This window comes from Leptonychotes weddellii, chromosome 11 (assembly GCF_054177405.1).
Source record: "Leptonychotes weddellii isolate Sample4059 chromosome 11, ASM5417740v2, whole genome shotgun sequence".
Lineage (NCBI taxonomy): Eukaryota > Metazoa > Chordata > Mammalia > Carnivora > Phocidae > Leptonychotes > Leptonychotes weddellii.
In genome coordinates this window covers 59981278-59987153 of record NC_138379.1, presented here as the reverse complement: position 1 = coordinate 59987153, position 5876 = coordinate 59981278, and positions in this window count along the sequence as shown.

Genomic DNA, 5876 nt, shown 5'->3' with positions numbered 1-5876 from the left:
TTTTTTTTTTTTTAAAGATTTTATTTATTTATTTGAGACAGAGAGAATGAGAGACAGAGAGCATGAGAGGGAGGAGGGTCAGAGGGAGAAGCAGACTCCCTGCTGAGCAGGGAGCCCGATGCGGGACTCGATCCCGGGACTCCAGGATCATGACCTGAGCCGAAGGCAGTCGCTTAACCAACTGAGCCACCCAGGCGCCTCAAGGGCATTTTCAATCACCAGTGAAGTCAAGAGTGTGGTTTGGAGGATGGAGGCATGTAAGGAATGGCAAGCTAGTAGTGTTGAGGAAGGTGAAAAGTGTCATTTGCAGCCACACTCTCCCATGTCAGACTATAAAAAGCCTGGCAACTCAGTTTTATTCCAGTGGAAGGTACCTGTGCTAAGAGTTGCCACAATTTGAAAGAGAACTTGGAGGGACAGCCCAGGCCACTTCCAAACACCAAGCAGAATCATTTGTTTATTAGCTTGTCTGTCAGTGTGTTTTTGATGTTTGCCTTTTTTTTTAGTCTTTTGAGCAGTAACAAGATGGAAATATGTAAAGCCAAGAGTTAGAGAAAGAAAAATCAATAAATACATGGCTCTAATATGGATACAGTCAATGAGGAAGAGACTGATATTTATGAGTGCTTCTGGATGGATCATGGATCATGGATGGTGAACGGAGGTAAGATTTTTTTGGTACACATTGTTTTACTTAATTGTTACAATAACTGTTAAGAAGTCGGTGTTATTTACCCTCTTTTTTTTTTTTTTTTTTTTGCAGAAGGGAAAGATGAGGCTTAGGAAAATTTAATACGTGGTCCAAAGTCATGCAGTTACATTAAGAAGTAAAGTCTTTATTTAAACCAGATCTCATTGATTTCTAAGTCCATGCTTTCTCATCAAATAAATCTCTTAAACAAACAAACAAAATACCCTTAAATTTTAGTAAGCAAGCATCCATAGGAAATTTAATAAGCAAGCGACTCAGATAATAATTCAGTTAGTGTTTCAGTTATGTATTGCTATGTTGCACACTACCCAACACTTAGTAGCTTAAAATGACTTTTAATTCCTTTTCTCTATTTTGTGTTAACTGGGCTCTGCTGTATGGTCCTTCCACCATATTAGACCAGATGTTAGCTGGTTCTGCAGTCATCTGGAAGCTCTGCTGAACTAGAGTTTCCAAGACGGGTCACTTAAATGACTGCAGTTGGTATGGCTGTTGTCTCAGATCTCATGTGGAGAAGGGGCTGCTGACCAGAGTCATGACCTCTTCCACATGGTCTGGGCTTCTCACAGCATGGTGGCTGGGTTCCAAGAGTGTCCAGGCGCTCAAAAGTATAAGCTACAGATCCCATAAGATTCCGTATTAATGTCCACACTGGGTTTCTATTGCCTTATTCAATTGGTCAAAACAAGTCATTGGACCAGCCTAAACTAAACAGGTAGAGAAAGAAATTCCACCTCTCAAAGAAAGAGTGGCTAGGGATTTGGGGCCATTTTAAAACAACTACCACTTACTTGTCCGTGGTGAAAATGAAGGTGGAGGACAAGAGGAAAGGAGGGGTGAGTATCAAAAGCAAAGTTCTCCAAATGGACATTAGAATGCAGAAGTATGTACTTGGATTTCAAGACTGGGACTCCAAAGGGACACAGAAAGAGGAAATTCTCTCATGATTGGAAACAAAGCAGATAGACATTTATAGATCGTTTCTCGTGGTTTCCACACTCAGGCTGCAGATACAAATCTAGTTTAACATATTATCTGTTAATTAAACTTATTTCCTAACAATGTATCAGATGATTAGATATCACTAAAGGGTTGAGAGATGATGATATTCCTAATATTCCTGGTATGGGACCCCCTGCAATGAAATGTTTTTAGCTAATTTCATGTGTATATATTGTTCTGCCATTGATACTGTAATTCTTGCTCCACGTGGGTAGGAATCCTGCCCCTGTTTCACAGCACTGTTAAATCTTCATGCTCAATAAATGTCATGACTTGCCCACAGATTCAACTCTTTCAGATTGTTGTAAAAATAAATGCGGCTCCAGAGAAGTCTCCCTGTCACCCTCAGGTAACCTCCTAAGCAAAAGGAAACAGAATGAAATCAGCCAACCATTTTATTTCACAAAGATCACTGTCTAGTCATTTCAAACAACAACTTTTTAGTAAGTATCCTCAGTGCAGAAACCTGCAGCCTTCACCAGGGTGAAAAGTTTTATTTTACATTAACCTCTTAAGGATGGGCAAGCAGTTGCTGAAGAAGCAAGTTCTCATTATTAATTAGTAATTCATTATTGCATGGTTGCAAAGAAACCTTATGACCTGCTGAGACTTAAAATGGGCACAATCATCAATGTTTCCATCATTTCAGAATAAGAAACAATTTCAGTCTAAAGTGCACGATTTCTGGAACATATTTCTAGATGTTTCTGTTCTTTTACAACATTTTTGAAAGCCAAGTTAAAAAAAATAAGAACATTAGGTTGTTTTAGCCTAAAATGATTACTTATCCCTAGTATTAACAATTAAGTAGCATTTACGACTAACATTTCATTTTTTTTTCTACAAACATAAATTTACTTTAATCAGAAAAGTCAAGGAAGAAAAGTTTAAACTCAATTCTTTGGATTTTAACAAGACTTTTAAAGTGGGATATTTTTTGTTAAATGTGAAATGTGTTTGGCAGAGTAAAGAAAGAGCAAATGAGTATTTAATCACTACTGAGAAAATAACTAATTATAATCATGTGAAATCATATGATAGGAATAGGAAGCGTGAGAACAGATACAAGTAATAATAAGGAAGGCATTTGTAATGTTTTTCTTTTCATAAAACAGAGGCAAATGTTGCAATGAGAAAAATAAAGCTACTGATGATTGTATTTTAATATCAAAAATCATTGTTAGGGTTTATTGAAACTGTAGCTATTTGTTCTTCAGGGTCTTCAGTCTAAAAATAGGGCACATCTAAAAAATAAGACCCCAAAAGAGAGTTATTTGTATTGATATAGAGAGCTTTTGATACCAGTCAATATAAAAATACAATATTTGATAAATAAGTAGAACACATAAAAATAGTTTTAACTATTCCACTAAATCATCAATGGATTTCTGCTTCTGAAATTCCAGTAAAGTTGTTCCTAAGCCACTGATCCAATAGCTCTGTTGATTCTTGCTGTGTCTGAAAACTTTTTTTCTTTCCCACTCCTCTTAAAATGTTCTTCTCTCTTGTCTTGGAAGACACCTCTGTGATCTGGTTCTTCCCCTCGTCTGATCTCCTTCACCTTTATAGTCTCCTTTGCTAGATCCTTCCTCTCCCCAACTTGTGTTCCAGGTGCCTGTCTTCCAAACTGCATGGAAGTCATTCAGGATTCTTGAAGATCTGTCCCTTGTCAATAGTTTCATCTCCTAGCACTCCCAGCCCTTTCACTTTTGTTCTCTAGCAGTGGAAGCTCACACAAGCTGATGTGTGTCTCCGCACCTTTGTTATGTGGTTCTTCTCCTTTCTGGAATGTTCTTTAAATCTTTTTTCCACCTAGTCAATTTCAAATTGTGCTTCAAGATCCAGCTGAAATGTTGCTTCATCTGCAAGGATTCCTCTTAAGAAAGTTAATCATTTTCTCCCATTTGCTACCATATCATCCCTTTACATGTTCCTTTATTATTGAAATACGTTGCAATGTATTTATTTGATTGCCTGCAGAGTTCCACCGCTAAACTTCAGATACTTGGGGGAAAAGATCCATTTCTTATTAATCTTTGTATACCCCACGGCCAAAAACAAATGAACTTACCAAGATATGGTCATAAATAAGGGTAGAGGAAATGGATTCTAAGTTAAGATAATCAAAGTTGAGATAAACAAGGAATTAAATGTTGCAATATTAAAGTGATGCCTTTGGAATTTGGATATTAAATGGTTGCCAAGGAAATTCCAGACATCGGATAAGCATTGGGTTAGGAGGAGTAGTATGAATTGTCAGATTCTTCAAAATAGGTTGAGGAGTGACCAAGAAATTGGTAGAGGATAGTGATGAGACTGGGGTAAAGGATGATTGACACAGGAGGGGAGAGCAACACACTGGCAAGTTAGAATATTCTTGACTTGACTGTTTGCTTTTGTGAAGCAAGGGGCATGACTGAATGAGCACCCTTTACACTAGGGCAGAGATCGCCATACTATACCCCCCAAATCTGGCCTGCTTCCTGTTTTTGTAAATGAGGTTTCATTGAAACACAGCAACACTCATTCACATTTGTATTGTCTATGGCTGTTTTGTTACAATGGCAGAGTTGATTAATTACAACAGAAATTGTATGGCTCACCAAATCTGAAATATTTGCTATGTGGCCCTTTACAGAGGAATTTTGCTGTTTTCTGCTCTAGAAAGATTCAGGCAAAGCAGTATCTTCTAATCTATGCTAAGATTCGATTTACTCAAACAATTGGAGAACTATTGGGTGTGTAGTTGAGAAGATGGAGTGGAGAATGCTTACTGCAGAAAGTGGGTTTCAGAAGACATGATGGACATTTTGAGAGAGAAGTAAGGAAACAGGAGAAATTGGGGGGGTCAGGGAGAATGAGCACTGAGCAATATAGGAAGGAAGGTCCACCAGAAGGTGGTCTGAGAGGCTTATTTTTTGGAAAATTATCCAGGATTTCCAAGCATGGCTAAAGAGTCCTAATGGGGGCGCCTGGGTGGCTCAGTTGGTTAAGCGACTGCCTTCGGCTCAGGTCATGATCCTGGAGTCCCGGGATCGAGTCCCACATCAGGTTCCCTGCTCAGCAGGGAGTCTGCTTCTCCCTCTGACCCTCCTCCCTCTCATGCTCTCTGTCTCTCATTCTCTCTCTCGCAAATAAATAAAATCTTAAAAAAAAAAATTTAAAAAAATGTATCAAAGGCAGAAAAATTGAATGCATAGTTATAAAAGCACAGTGAATAACCTTGGAATGATGCAAAAAAGATTTATATTTAATTTTCATGTAGGTTTTAGATAATGCTAAAGGAAGAAGTGATAATATAATGTGATAAGTCAAAACAGGAATAGGAATAAAATGCTGCCTGGGGGAGTGACAAAAAAAGGTTTCAAAAAACTGTTACATTTTTGTCCTAAGAAGAATGAGCAGGAATTCACTACCCATGAAGGGAGTCAGTGCTTGGCTTGCATTACTTCTAGAACAAAAATACCAGAAGAAAAGAAAGAATATGAATATCAGGTTATTTTTCAAAAGCATCATCAATTTGGAAAAGTTTCTCAATTTCAGATGCACATTCGGTGTGTGTTGATACAAATTGTTGTTTATTCATCTTTTCTTCCTTCGTTCTTTTATCCAGTTTTTTAAAAAGTTTTTATTGAGATAATGATGTGTGCTAATCACCGTAGTAGATTCTGGGTGAACAAAGACGCAACCCTCAGCATGCTCACTCATGTAGGGGGCAGACAGTAGGGGGACCAAGCAATTCCTGGGGTAACACCACAGCAGAGATGGGGACAGGGATGGTGGTGGTATGGATGATGCAGGAGAAAGTCTGAACTACAGAGAAAACAACTTATTATAATTCATTACAATATTATTTTTTATTGGGTAATACTAGATGTTCCTTTTAGGATATGGCTTTGGTAGGAACAAGGCTACCAGAAAATGATGCCAAGAAAAACTTTCTGTTTGCTGCAACAGGAATATTTTTTTCTTTTATTTTTTAAAAATTTGTTTTCATTTAAATTCAGTTAATTAACATATAATGCATTATTTGTTTCAGGGGTACAGGTACAGGTCTGTGATTCATCAGTCTTACACGATACACAGTGCTTACCACAATACATACCCTCCCCAATGTCCACCACCCAGTTACCCCATTCCCCACCCTGCTCCCCTCCAGCAA